Raw genomic sequence first — 14,724 nt, 5'->3', positions numbered from 1 at the left:
GGCTGACAGCCCCGGTTCCCCCGCAGGCCAAGAGCTCTAGCAGAGCTTCAAAGTTAGAGCCGACGACCTCCCTGCAGCCCCACTCCCCTTCACCCAACCCCTCCGAAATTCACCAACCTTTGCAGGCACTGCCTAAGGATTTCAAACAGACGTGAAGCAACCAGCAAAACCGCCCTGGCTTTCTGTATAATAATCTGCTCGTCTAGGTACCCTGGCTCACTGAAGACTCTGCAGATACACCCCTGTTAAGGGAGGGAGGAAGGGGGAGGAAGAGGGAAAAGGAGGAAAGGAGAAAGAGAAAATGAGAAGGAGAGAATGCCAGAAGGTCCGTGCCTCTGCCGAGAGTCCCAATTAGATGCGAAGAATTCAGCCCGGCCAAGGTGAAGGAAAGTTGCTTCCAAGCCTGGGAAGTGGGTTTGCCTGTGCAGAGAAGGAGAGGCACTCGGCTGGGAAGCGCTCCCCCTCCCCTCCTCGGAAGACCACTGGGTCCCCCCTTTTCCCAACCTCCTCCCTCTCTTCTCCTCCCACCCTGCCTTTTCCCACTCCCCACTGACTCGAAGCCTGGAGGCTCTACCACCAGGCACTGGTCCAGCACGCAGCCTGGAGGGGGCGGGGGCAGGGGGCACTGTGACAGGAAGCGGCGCGCACAAGTGGGCCATTTCGGGGGCAAAATAAGTTCTCCCTTGGATTGGGAAAGGACAAAGCCGGCAAGCTACCTCTTTTGTGTCGGATGAGGAGGACCAACCATGAGCCAGAGCCCGGGTGCAGGCTCGGCCGCCGCCGCTGCCACCACGGTCAGCTCCAGTCCCTGCCGGGAGTTGGCGGTTCGAGGTAAGGGGCCCAGAGGAGGACGTGCCCCTCTGGAGGGCGCCCAGTGAGGGCGCGGAGGCTCGGGGGCCGCGTGGCGCAGGCTCAGCCGGGAAAGTTGAGGCAGAGCTCGGACCAGTCCCTGCTGTTCTGCCGGGGGTGGTGAGGATGGGGGACAGAGGCAAGGTGGGTGTGCGTGAGTGAGAGTTTGTGTGTGTGTGCGCGCGCTCTCGTCTGTGTCTCTGGGAGGGAGGCAGATCTCAGGGCACAGATCTGCGGTCAGGGTGCCCAGGGTTGGAGAGGTGGAGGGACTAAGTGGCGCTCGCAGACGCCCAGGGAGTGCAGTCTCATCAGCCAACCACCTCCAGCCCTGCCCTGGGCTCAGGGTAGGTTTCTAATCGGGGATTCCGTAAGCTTTGTGCACTGGAAACTGTGCGATGACTGGCTGCCACAAGGGCGGTTTCCTGTGGGCGCGAGGTTGCCAGGCGAGGTGGGCAGCGGTCAGTGGGTCCTGGTCCCCGTCGCTTCTGCGAGACGCTCTGCCAGAGGTTTGCTCTCCTGCAAGCACGTTTGGCAGGGATCCCTAACTCGATGTCCTTTGCTCCTTTTGGCTTGAGCGAAAAATCGAAAAGCCAGACGGGGAGCCTATCTCTTCATCGATCCTGTTCCAGTTTCTTATCTGACAGTGAGATAACTCAGAGAGGGCGGGAGATTCGCGATCCAGAAATAGACTAGGAAATATATCCAATAAGCTTGTTTCTTAAGGATTGCATTTAGATTTCCTTCTAGTTCCTTCCCTGGATTAGCAAACGTAGATTCCCAAAGATGTAGCACTCTCAGATAGATATCTTAAGGGGACATGCCCCTGCCTTTTAAGTATTTTAAAGCATTGTAAATTTTAATAACAAACAATAAAACTGTATACTTCTAATGGTCTGTGCTCAAGTGCTCAGCTAATTTACTAATAAAGTTATTTATACTGCTATTTGAATAGTGATATGTTTGACATACACAGCGAGATAGTTACATATCAGTATATTCAAAGTTGAGATTAGTGTGAGTTAAGGATCTCAGAAGCACTTCATTACTTTAAGTTTCTTTGCTTAAATTTATCTGTGCTACATGATCTTAGAAGTGTTCATTAGAGCTATGTTGTGTTTCTTTGGAAGAAAAAAAAGCATCGATTTGTAGAGAAATATTATTCATTTTCCTAAATTTAAGTCTGCTTTGGTTTATCTGATCACATATTTTAAGGCTGTTACCTGGACTCTAATTGTTCATGTAAATATATGTAATATAGGCATGACAAAAACATTTAGACTGCCAATACCCTAAACTCAGGTAGATTACACACTTCCTACCAAAGATGTTTAGGATACTCTATTTGTTAATACTTCTATAGTGCTATGCACATTTTCCTCAAAACAGCCCAATAGAATTTGAATAGATTTTGGAAGTATTATACACCAGACTTTAATAAAGTGATCTATTCCCTTCCATCATGTGAGTGTCTGGTATTTACAAAGATTTCTCACACCTGTAGGTTTTAGCTGTTCATCCTTTCAAGTTCTGATCACCCAGCAGGAGTGCCTGGGTATTTTGAATAGACCTGCCCTAAGGCTGTCTTGATTTCTGTTCAGAGTAACACAGGTGCTCAGGATGGAAACAGAAGTCTTGAAATTTATATTTTCACAAATAAGACAATGAAAACTTCATACTATCTACATTCATTGGGCTAAAAAGAATGATAAATGGTAAAAATAACTTTCAGAATTGATAAGCCCCTCCCCCCCAAAAAAAACCCCTACTCATAAAACCTCTTGTTCTGTGAGCTAGATTCATGCCAAGGAAATGTGAAACTCAACTTGCAGAAAAGTATGCCAACAAAAGGAATAGATTAAATTTGGAGACAGGGAGAGAGAGTCACCTCTTGATTTAATTGAATGGGATTTTTCAGACTTCAGAAATATCTAATCAATACATTGAGAAAAGGTATGGAAGGCTACAAAAAAAGAAAATATTACAAATAATGAAAATATATTCTATGGTCTTTTTTAAAAGTTGCAGTGTACACATGAAAAGAAATGAGGGTAAGTCAGATGATTTACCCCTACAATTACGAAACATCAAAATGAGCCCACCTCTGATTTTATGTCACTGCAATTAAAATTGGTAAGTTAAACAGATGCAAAGATAACATAAAATGCAGTGATCTTTATATTTTATCAAATTTAAATTAATATTTTTATTGAATGAAAGAACTAGGATAATTGGCAAAAGGTCACCTGTCTCACTTCTCTACCTCATGACAGGTGATCAACCAGAACCACACAGAGCGAGGACAGTCTTATTTTGAAAGATTCGCAGCAACCACATTTTTACAACTTCCCTGGGTAACTTTTTCTCTTTCTCCTTTTATGTCAAGCTCTTTTTATCAAATTAAACCATTTTCTCTTTCTTGTCCATTCTAATAGATATCAGTCACAAAATCGTACTTGATTTCTTTCTCCAGGGTTGTAGCTACCTCCTGCCAAAATATAGCCCATTATCTTGGGGATGAAATGTTTCATTTTCTTGTCCTGCACTCAACATGGTCCCAAGATACCATTAAACAAAAGAAAATTACTACCTAATCTCCATTGAAAGCCAGCACAGTATGCATTTATGCATGTTTGAATATGGCCTGAGTTCCAGGGTAAGACTTGTTCTCTCCAGGGTTTACTCCCCAAAAAAGTAGTAATGTTTACTCATAGTTGTCTCACTTTGCTATTTTACACTGAGTTTAGTGTGCATTTTTGTCTCTCCAGAGACTCTGCTAACTGCATCCAATTCTGCATTACATGAATTTGTTGAAATTGCTCCCAAGAAGTAGCATAAAATTGTAGAAGATTATCTACCAAGACGGTACACATAAAATGAGTACAATCATAGTCATCATTGAGAAGGTAGAAACTATTAGGTCATCCCCCTCCTTCTTCTTCTAATGTAGACTTGGTCCCCATAGCACACCATATTTTGGAGTACTTCAGTGCAGCCTGGTTTTAAATGGCTCACGTAATGACTTCTTCTAGCACCTTTGAAAGAGTATTTCACAGTCTAAGAGTTCTCCCTATCAAAAACTTTGTTGTGATATTCAGCCTAATTTTCCTCTGGTCCCATTTGATCTTGTTACTTATTCCCTATTATAACCCCTCTGGACCAGTCCATTCTCTTGCCTGATTTACAGTCTTCATCCACCCTTTATACACAACTTGTAAAATACAAAAGCTTTATAGAGTTACAGGAGAGAACACAAAGGTGACAGTTTTATATCTGCACATCTTTTCTAAATATTTAAGACACATCTTTCAGGTCATTCATATGTATATGTGTGATTATACATTCCCAATAATTTATTTTAGTAATGTAAGTGTGAGAAAACTTTTCATCTCTGACATTCATGACCTACGTGAATATTGAGATAAGTAATGTTCTATGTGGATGCACATTTATGAGACATTTTCATTGCAAATTTGATGTCAACAGAACCCTGTCAACGCCCACATTACAAGGGAGTTCTGTGACATGCTGGTCTGACGCTCCACTGAGCCCCAGAAGCTGTTGGCATGTAAATTCCACTATTGAAATGAAAGTGATTTCCATAATTAATAGAATGTGCTAGGAATATAATAGTGTCTATATTGATAGTTAAATGCATACATTAACATGATAGAGCAATTCTGTTAGAATACAGCAGCCCCTTCCTACTAAAACAATCTGAAAAGCCAGCAGAATTAAGCTTGAATTTATCACTCTGCTGTATCATGAAAAGTAAGCTCAAATCATGCATACATCAATATGGAATCTATTTAGATTTCTATGGAGGTACCATATGTGAAGGTTACTTTAAAAATAGAAAAGCCTGAAATAACCACAAGAGAGGAACAGGTTTTCACTTTGTTCACTTACAATCTGGTTCCAAGACATCCTTGGGTAGGATTCCTTAAGAGTCTCGAGCAAATATCTTGGTAGACTCACCAACCCACTCAACTGTTTCTTCAAGTCCCAAGCATTGAAAGGCAAGTTCTGCCAGACAGTAGAAGAGTGATAGGAATCAGGAAATCAGCTCCTGGGTTACATTTGGCAAGTCCAGAAAATAGCGAATCAAGAGTGAGGTGAATCAGCAGCTAAAAACACAACTTAGTGCTGTTCCTTTACTGCTTGGGGATCATTAAGATTGTAAGTAGAAATATTTACGTGGATTGTTAAGGAAACAAAAAGCAGAAGTGGCATTCCAAAACTGAATATAGCTTTAGAGGGATAAACTTAGACAGCATGGAACAAATAACTTTAAAACCAGTATTCTCTCTTCTGAAGCCCCAAAGTGTTTTTATAGTGCCACTTACCACAGAGTGGTGAGTACCCTCAAAATGATTTTCCTTAGAAACAAAGGGGAAATTGATTCTCTTGGTATACGAAAAGTAGGCCATTAATATACTTGTGACTTCTCCCTGGGACAGATGCATTCTAAGAAGTCTGAGTCTACACAGAATGTATTATATCCCCACCAAATGAGTAATCTTTTTATTGAGCTGGAAATCGTACACTGAGCTTTTAGGAACAGAATAGAGAAAAAGATCTTGAAAACATTCAAAGAGAATCTATATAAGCATAGACGAAAGCATCATACTTGGAAATAAAATCATATATAGCGAGGTGTCTCGACAGAAAGCTCACATGTTTAGTCCTTATTAGAACTTACTTCACTATCATTGCCTCTGCACAATATTGCCTTTGCCAACCCGCCACACACACACGACATTTCAGTAAATTCAGTTGGAAGAATATAGGTATGCACCAGACAGAGAGAAAATTTCAAAGCCGTGATACTAGACACATAGTTTGAAAAAAAATCACAACTTGCATATATGTAGCATGGGAGTAGTATTAAGAGTATAACATTTTGACTAGATTACCGTAAAAAGAGATTACATTAAAGAAAAGGTAGCTAATAGGGAAGCAACCAGGGAGTAAATATTATTAAGCACCTAGTATAAGCAAAACAAGATTCAGGACATACAAATGGGGACACACAAAAAAAATATTAAAACACACACAAACTCTCATAAACATGTTGAAGGTATTCCAAAAATCAAACTTGAAACTCTAGAGAAGACGTTACCGGCATTATCAACTGAACAAAAAAGTCTGTTCCTTCACTTAAAAGATGTATTTAGATTTTAAATTCCATATATAGATATTCTATCACCCTATGGAGACACTGTGCCAGATGCTGTAAGGTGATGAAACTGTCATAATGTCATAATAATAGATAATTATTGACAAATTGCCATGTTCTGAGACCTCTGCGGAAACATTGCATTACCTGATTTAATACTCACAAAAACCCTATGAGGTAGGTGCTATGATCCCCAATTAATAGAAGAGGAAATGGAGGCCCAGAGATACATTTTCTGTAGCTCGGATAGTTAACAAGGCAAGAACTAGAATTCAAAACTTACTTTCTTATCCCAGGTCCTATTCTATTTACTACTAAGCTACCTTGCCTCCCAATTTATGTTTTATGTGGGACTTCATTTCATTCACCAAATATTTTCTGAGCTCCAAGTAGAGGAACATACTTTGGTTAAAAAAGAGAGACAGACAGACAGACAGACAGACAGACAGACAGACATGGTGAGAGAAATGGAATCCGGAACAGAATTCAACAGGCTCAGCCTCTCTCCTCCCCCAGAGAGACACAATCTCTTCTGAAGGGTGAAGAAACACAAACAGAAGAAATAAACTAAGAAATTATTTACAGTTAACTAGAACTAAGGGGGAAAAATGAGAATCAGAAAAGTCTATGAAGATGATAGGTTTATTAACAAGCTGAGAAATAAACATTAGGTGTGAAAATGTGAGAGAAATATACTTCCTAGGGCCTGATTTCAGTGAATATTGCAATCTGCACAACTAAATCCAGGTGGCAAGAATACAGTCTCACAAATAGCCAGCCAGGAGGTGAATAGCATTTCGGCTCGTTAAGGGTAAAATGATGATATTTCTCTCTTTATGACCTAACTACTTCCCACCAAGAAAATAAGCTGGTAAAAATGTTTTGTAGACTAGTACAAATTTGAAATTTGTTTACCCAGCTGAAATAGTCATTCATCTGTATCTAAGAAACTCTCAGCATTTCACACATTTGGGCACTTATTCATAATATAGACAACAGCTTGAAAAAGGAAGGGCTCGAGGGTTTCAAATTTTAAACACCCTAAGAACAAGAGACGCAAAGCCACCTGCCAGAGATTCCAAAGGCTCAGTCAGTAGGGTGGCTCTGGGAAAACCCACAGACCTCGTGATTCTCTGACCTGGGTGCTTTCCCACAGGCAGAAAACCTGCTGTCTTGGTTGCATGAATTTGTATGTCATTTCAGACAACCAAAGAGCTGAAATAGGAGTCTTTACTTGAAGGTCTTTCTCTGACTTGGGATTTGCCCTAGAGTATTTTATGGACATAAATCATAAATGGATATCACAGATCTGTCCCTCCATCTGGTGGAGGCAGTTTCTTCTGATTGTTAATAATACATAGCAGATAGATTATTAGTAATATTGTGTATTTTGCTTAACAGTTTCCATGAACCATGTGTTGGTGAATATTACATAGCAGAAACTGCTTTCACAAAATATGTCAAAATACATGCCAATTTGGGAGATGCCACTACAAGGTCAGAAATGGAATTTTTATGTCTCAAGGAGAAGAGGAGATCTGGAGAATATAATTAACAGTTTCTATTTTGAAGCATCTTATTTTTCCTAAAAAAGCAAAGACCCTCTACTTGCTAATGCATCAATCCCAGTGATTTCTGTCAAGTCCAGATATACTGGTGGCCAGACCATACCTCCCTTCAGAATTAATAAGGAGTCGAGTCATGGGACTTAGATCCTAACACATATCCTCCATAGACTTTGCTCAAGGCCTGCCCTTGGGAGAGATGTTTTAAAGAATGTTAAATCCCCAACTCCCTCCAAAAGAATCTCTTCCAGTATCTGTCTTTGTTCCTTAAGTTCTCTGAATTTTACCTAAAGTATTTCACCCAAGAAATACAAATGACTATATATTTATAGGTCCATGTAGTTCACCAACCCTCCAACACATTGGATTTAAAGGTTCATTTTTTTTCAGAAAAGCTAACTTCTTCCAGTTTGGTGGAGAGTGGCAGAAAGAACAATTATAATTTTTAACCTATTTCACAATTTTGCCTAAGTAAAGCCCTTCGATGGCTATGATTTCCTGAACAAACATGACGCAGAAATTTGAGAGGAAAACAATCTTTCCTATAGTTATTGAACAAATGACTCCCTGCTAGGAAAGCCACTGAGGTGTTATAGAGTGTTTACCCTCCCCACTTTTTTTCCTTCTAAAACTCTAAATGTGTATTTGTTGCTACGTGGTGTAGGTAGGGTGTATCTACCTACACCTTAGATGGTGTATCATCTAATGATGATAAGTATGGTCCTCAAAGGGAAAGGGTTGGGATGTATGAAGTAGGAGGGAAAGAACCGTGAGAGACAGACTCAGAGCAGTTCCCCTTCGCCCTTCCCTTCCCACCCTCGCAGTTGGTGCGCAAACAACTATCATCCGCTCCCCTCGCTGTAAATAGTGTTTATCAAATTATTGCCCAGAAAAGCCTAGCTCAGAATCACCTTGAAGTCTACTTAAAATGAAGAATACTGGGACAGATGCATTCCAGACTAATTTCCTTTAGGTTGGGGTTCAGGAATGCATGTATTAAATATGCGCCCAGGTTGCTCTTATGCACACTCAAGTTTGAGAAACACTAGTGTTTTTGTCAGCTCGGGCTGCTATAATCACATCCATAGACTGGGTGTCTTAAACAACAGACATTGACTTCCCACTTCTGGAAAGTGGGAAGTCCAAGATCAAGGTGCCAGCGGATTCGGCACCTGGTAAGAGCTCGCTTCCTGAAGGACCACCTTCTCACTGTGTCCTCACGTGGTGAAGAAAGAGAGCAAGCTCTGGTTCCTCTTCCTCTTCTCACAAAGATACTAATCCCATCACGGGAGCCCGCATCCTCATGACGTCACCTAAACCTAATTACCTCCCAAAGGTCCCATCTCCAAATACCATCACACTGGGGATAGGGCTTCAACTTACGAATCTGGTGCACAGAAGTGTGGGGAATTACGGTACAAAATTATTCCCCACAGCAAGTCCACTCTAATTAGATTAACCAGTGGCCTCAAATAAATTCTGTGAGCCTGAGAATTAATTAATTCATTAAGCTCAGCTAATAAAGCACAGTCTCCATGACTTGGGTGAATAGATTCATTTTTTGGAAAACTCATACTGTTGTCGCTGCAAAGGAATTTTTCTTCTATTACCTAAAGGAAATTCCACTAAGAGAACGCAAACACGTACAATACCTATCTTTCGGATATTCTTATTAGGAAACTTCCTCATTTTTGACCTTTTATGCTGTATTTTGTAACGGCAATACTGAGATGTTAGAAAGGGAAGTTACTGGTGTTGGAAGAGGATCATCAAGGAAAACGCTATTTCTATTTCTGAGAATAGAAATGCTTCTAGTTTGGTAACTGCACACTTAAAACTCAAATTGTCTTCGGAACTAGATCCTTGTGAGCTAGGGGATGTGGGGAAACGTTGTTTGGTCACAGTCATCCCCTTTGCCCTCCGGATCTGCAGAGCTGGAGCAAATGAAACAAAACAAAACAAAACTTCATTTGGCAACTTCTTATACATTCTCCGCTCAGCTTCTACTTCATTCAAGTGACTGGTTGCTTAGCTGAAGCTAGCAATCCTCACAAACACTGCCAAAGATAGTTTCCTAAGCAGCGTTCAGAGCCACGTGGGAAAAATGCTGGAGAGGGGAAGGAGGGGCGGGCAGCAGGGGGGAGGGGGACCCTTAGGCGGGACCACCAGCTTTACTTCCTAGGGGGTCTAGGCCAACTTTTTGTTCACTGTTTTTCCACACTTAACAGATTTCCTGAAGAGAAAAGCAATAAAAAATAGACCACACCCCCCAACTCTCCCAACCATTACAAAACATTTGCATTTTTAAAACACAGACTGTGGCAGGTACAAAAATGTCCAATTGCTGAAAGCTACACCGTGTCCCTTGCAGAGCCTTGCTTCCTCACCCTCTGTGATGGTTACAGTGTTTATACCTGATAATGGCGCTTCCCCGGGACTCTCCCACTGACACAATAAATCTAGCCAAAGCTAAAAACCCATCACTACCCTAGATTTCCAGATTCTAGAAGGGACACCATCATTTTCCCAGAAAGACGGTTCCAAGTCTTGGAATTGCCTATGACGTTTCCATTCTGTTTGGTTCTCTGTTAATTCCACCTTCATAATTCATCTGTACACTGTGTTCTTTTCTCTCCTGCTACTGCCAAAACCTTAACCCAGGTTATCAGCACTTGCCTCTCAAACTTCTCCAACAGGTTATCTCCTCCAATCTCCCCCTCTTCATGTATTATTTACTTATCAGATATTTAATGAGTGCCTACTATGTGTCCACTCTCTATTCTACAGATGTTACAGCAGTGAACAACCAAAAAAAAAAAATTTAGAAGTATTTTTGTTTTCATTCAGCTTCCACTAAATAGTGAGAGCCAGACAATAAAGAAGGGAACTAAGGCGCTATGGAGAAAATATAATGATGTGATGTAAGAAAAGGGGGGAAGTTGGAAAAGGCAACATTATTACCAGATCTTGATGAATAACTGACTTTGCCATTCCATTCCTTGGTTTAAAAGGCAATAAAGATAAACTCATTACTTAAAAAGGAAGTTAGAGCTTCCTAGCTTGGCCATCAAGATCTTTTACAAGCAAAGATCTTGTCCTAATGTATATTTCCAACCTTTCTTCCTCAATATGAGCCTCTCCTTTACTCGGATTTCTTTACTCAGATTTCTCCCACAAAAGAGAACTTTGAGTATCTTTGTAAGTCAGAACTTCATTTAGAATGCACTTTCTTCTTCCTTTCTACAAACTGAAACTTTAAGGCCAATTAAAAATCTCACCTCATCTAAGTTCATACTAATGATGTTTTCATGTGTCTTACCAAGTCAAATTTTTTCCAAACTATTCATGTGATCCTCATCATCTGGGGGCTTGAATCGTGAAATACTGTTCTGTCCTGAGTCATAGGTAGATAGAACAGCAATTTGTAGAATAAAATCAGAAGGCAAATTAATTACGTTTCACATTGCCCCTTTTAAATGCATTCAGTAAGCTATATTACACGCTGATGTAATAAAACAAGAAACCTTAATTGCAAAGGAGTCTCCATTTGCAAACTTAGTATGCCTGAACCAATATAATAAATAAAACTTTGAACTTTAGAGTTGGATCTCCTCTCTGTCCCCAGAAGGAGCCTATTTCAGGTCAGAAGTTCAGAAAGAAAGCACCAATGCTCCTAAGATTCTCTTCCACCCTTTGTTGTCCCTCTTACCAACTCAAGTTCTGACTCTTCCAAAGATGGAGAGGGAAGGGTGGCCATAGGCAGGAGACATGGGAAATAAGTTCTTATCTAACAAGCTCCACAATCTCTGGGCCCCCAGATTTTTAAGGCTTACTCTGTCTTTGATAGAGAGTGTGTGTGTGTGTGTGTGTGTGTGTGTGTGTGTGTTGAGACTTTTGTCTCCTCACTGGGTATCTTCCATGCTGAAATATTTTTTTTTATATTAACATATTTCCATACATATTTCCATACAAATACAAATATAAGATTTTTAGAAATTTCATGTAATGTCTGAAACATTTATATTAACATATTTCCATACAAATAACCCAATGAAAGTTTAGTATTAGTTGTTTTGTTTGTTTGTTTTTTTATACTGCAGGTTCTTATTAGGCATCAATTTTATACACATCAGTGTATACATGTCAATCCCAATCGCCCAATTCAGCACACCACCATCCCCACCCCACCACAGTTTTCCCCCCTTGGTGTCCATATGTCCATTCTCTACATCTGTGTCTCAACTTCTGCCCTGCAAACTGGCTCATCTGTACCATTTTTCTAGGTTCCACATACATGCATTAATATACGATATTTGTTTTTCTCTTTCTGACTTACTTCACTCTGTATGACAGTCTCTAGATCCATCCACTTCTCAACAAATGACTCAATTTCATTCCTTTTTGTGGCTGAGTAATATTCCATTGTATATATGAACCACATCCTCTTTATCCATTCATCTGTTGATGGGCATTTAGGTTGCTTCCATGACCTGGCTATTGTAAATAGTGCTGCAATGAACATTCGGGTGCATGTGTCTTTTTTTTTTTTTTTTTTAAATAAATTTATTTATTTATTTATTTTTGGTTGTGTTGGGTCTTCGTTTCTGTGCGAGGGCTTTCTCTAGTTGCGGCGAGCGGGGGCCACTCTTCATCGCGGTGCGCGGGCCTCTCACCATTGCGGCCTCTCCTGTTGCGGAGCACAGGCTCCAGACACGCAGGCTCAGTAGTTGTGGCTCACGGGCCCAGTTGCTCCGCGGCATGTGGGATCTTCCCAGACCAGGGCTTGAACCCGTGTCCCCTGCATTGGCAGGCGGATTCTCAACCACTGCACCACCAGGGAAGCCCACATGTGTCTTTTTGAATTACGGTTTTCTCTGGGTATATGCCCAGTAGTGGGATTGCTGGGTCATATGGTAATTCTATTTTTAGTTTTTTAAGGAACCTCCATATTGTTCTCCATAGTGGCTGTATCAATTTACATTCCCACCAACAGTGCAAGAGGGTTCCCTTTTCTCCACACCCTCTCCAGCATTTGTTGTTTGTAGATTTTCTGATGATGCCCATTCTAACAGGAGTGAGGTGATACCTCATTGTAGTTTTGATTTGCATTTCTCTAATAATTAGTGATGTTGAGCACCTTTTCATTCCATGCTGAAATATTAACATTAATTTCTCCCCTCCATATCTCACACTTTAAAAATAAGAATTACTGTTAAAATATTAATTTTAATCCATAAATTATACCATTTTCCTAAAGGCACTTTGCATCCCAAACAAAATAATGCCATATAAAAATTTCAAATTTTGGCATGAAAAGTGACATCAATTGAATTAAATACATCCTTACTGAATGTCCACTGTTTTCAAGGCACTGGGCAAGGTACCAAGGAGGATACAGAGAAGAAAAAGTTACCGTGTCTTCCTAAGAATGTATAATCTTATAAAAGAGATGGGCTATACATATATGTAACTAAAGTAACAGGAAAATTCAGGAGCTCACCCGTGAAACCCTTGAGTGAGTAATAATACTTGTGGTTGGCATAACTATAGAAAGTACCATGTGAAAAATTTGTTTCTGTCCTGGACCTTGAAAAATGGTTAAGATTTCAGAAAGTGGAGACAGCCACTGTAGACCTATGCAAGGGTAGAGAGATGGTGAGGGGCAGCTCTTGGGGGAGCAGTGTGTGACCTGACTGAGTTGAAGAGTAGGGTGTATGCAGGCCAGGGGGAGGCGAAGCTCTGAGAGCATATGGAACAATGGCTAACATTTCTCCTGTAGGCCAAGGAAAACCTCTGAAAGCATTTGAGCAGAGGAATCTTAAAGTACAATGTGAAGATAAATATGAGGAAATAAAGGTTTGGGAGTCAGGGAGATGAGTTGGGTCATTATGGCAACAGTTCAGGTAATGATGGCCTAAACTAGGGCAGCGGCAACGGGAATAGAAAACACAGAATGAATCTGACACAAAGATAAATAGTGCCTGGTAGGTAAGAATTAGCTGTTGGGTGAAAAAGTCCAGCCAAAACAATTAAGCTAATCATCTTTCTCCTTCTACAATAGAAAGGGGGTCATGTAATATCAAATCCCTGGTTTAATAAAGGGAAAGGGGGGGAGGGTTAAAAAGCTATTTTTCAGGAACTTGGGTGGAAAAAAATGTAATATTCAAAGTACTGACTACTTAAAAACAAGACTTAGAAATGAAATCAGTATTTTCTACATGGCTATGATTTGATAGCATTTATCCACAGACAGCACATTAAGCCACCATGGTCTCTCCCCAGCCTCCTTGACTTTTGTCTTCCCCCTCTAAATCCATCCACCAGGCTAGAGCTGGAAATATCTTAATACAAATCTGAGCATGTTTCCCTCTGCTTAAAACTCTCCAAAGATTTTCCATTGCCCTCAGGCTAATCAAAACACGCTTTACCTGGCCCACTATGATCTGCGTATGTCTCCAGCTTTCTGTCCCATCCTTTTCAACTCACTCCTCTTCTTTCCATCAAACTGAATGGCTTCAATGCCTTGCCCTCTCTCTCCTCAGGCCTTCCCATAGCTGGGCAACTTCCCAGAGCCTGGGCACACTCAATTTGAATTTTCAGGGCTTAATTAGAATTCTATATCACTTCTGACCACCTATAGTGTAATAGGTTAGTTCTTGCTGCTATGCACTCCACAAGCTCCCTGTACTTCTCTTCATCATGCTTTACAATAATCGTCTATTTCCCCACTGGGGTCTTTAAGGACTAAAAAGACAGAGACCACGCCTGCTTATTCACAGCTGTATCTCTGTTACCCAGCAGAGCAAATCACACATAGTAGAAGATCAATAAATATTTATTGAATCAACGGAGTAGGGGTTTAATTAAATCACTCTGGAGCTCATTGTCCTCATTTTAAAAATCGGATACTGATCTTTAAAATTCCTTTTAGTCGTATAGTTCCTACAAGTAACCTTTGTCAATAAAGAGGACGGAATTCAGCATCCCAAGTCAGAATCAGTATCCTACTATACTCAAAAAATCAGTGGGTCCTGTTTATAAATTTATATTTTAATTGCTGTTTAGATAGGAAAGTCATTGGAGGGATGAACTGGGAGTTTGGGGTTAGTAGATGCAAACTATTACATATAGAAT

The 14,724-nt window shown here is 40.7% G+C and overlaps 1 protein-coding gene across 1 annotated transcript in view; it reads left to right on the top strand.

Annotated features, from left to right (window-relative positions):
- The first annotated feature begins 651 nt into the window (after positions 1 to 651).
- Positions 652 to 14,724, top strand: part of GRM3 (glutamate metabotropic receptor 3) — a 235,593-nt gene continuing 221,520 nt past the window's right edge. The window contains exon 1 of the mRNA XM_036862769.1: positions 652 to 831. The gene's annotated coding sequence lies outside the window, so the exon portion shown is untranslated. The remainder of the gene's footprint in view (positions 832 to 14,724) is intronic.

Source organism: Balaenoptera musculus, chromosome 9 (assembly GCF_009873245.2).
Source record: "Balaenoptera musculus isolate JJ_BM4_2016_0621 chromosome 9, mBalMus1.pri.v3, whole genome shotgun sequence".
NCBI lineage: Eukaryota > Metazoa > Chordata > Mammalia > Artiodactyla > Balaenopteridae > Balaenoptera > Balaenoptera musculus.
Note: the sequence above shows the minus strand (reverse complement) of the source record. Positions and strands in the feature narration are given on the sequence as shown.